We start from the raw sequence: 888 nt of genomic DNA on the forward strand, positions 1-888 counted from the left end.
GGCCTTTATTTATCTAAAACAATTTTTTAACCTTAGATACAAATTAGTGTCCCTGAAGAACAGAATAGAAATAGGACCCAAAGTATATTCTAAAATGTAATTTTAAAACTTTTCAGAAATAAAAGAGGACTTTACCTAAACATTAAAAGGGTGCATCATGCCCCTACCCCCAAAATGACAAAAAAAAAAATTAACATTAAGATAGATCCTAGGGCAACTGACATCTCCAATCACAGCAGGACCTTGGTGAACTCACTCTCCCACAAAAGCAATGAAAATACAGGCAGAGCAACTAAGAACAATCATTTCAGAACCCTAAAAATTAACCAGAGCCATAGATTGAACTGCAAATCATCCATCCAAGAGGAACTATTGAACTTAGGTAAGACAGTAGGGTCTGTGACATTTTAACAGGGGCTATTCTCACCCCTCCTCCATCCCAAGCTCAGTGACCCATCCTACAGAACCCTGTGGAAAGATAAAAGGGCGTCTTTAGGTTGAAATTAAACGACACTAGACAATAACTCCAATCCACACAAAGCAATAACGAGCACCCGTAAAGGTAACTATGCAAGTACATATTTAAAAAGTACAAATATATTTTTGTTTATAACCCCTCTATTCTTATATCTGCTTGTAAACACAACTGCATAAAGCAAGAATTCCTCTCCAGTTATTCTTTTAATAAGCAAGATAAACATTTTTATTCTGTGAAGTGACTAAATTTGGGGAGTTTACTTGTTACTGCAGCACAACCTACCCTAACACAGAAATTATCACCTTGGGGCTTCCCTGGTGGCGCAGTGGTTGAGAGTCCGCCTGCCGATGCAGGGGACGCGGGTTCCTGCCCCGGTCCAGGAGGATCCCACATGCCACGGAGCGGTTGGG

Source organism: Physeter macrocephalus, chromosome 20, assembly GCF_002837175.3.
Source record: "Physeter macrocephalus isolate SW-GA chromosome 20, ASM283717v5, whole genome shotgun sequence".
Taxonomy (NCBI): domain Eukaryota; kingdom Metazoa; phylum Chordata; class Mammalia; order Artiodactyla; family Physeteridae; genus Physeter; species Physeter macrocephalus.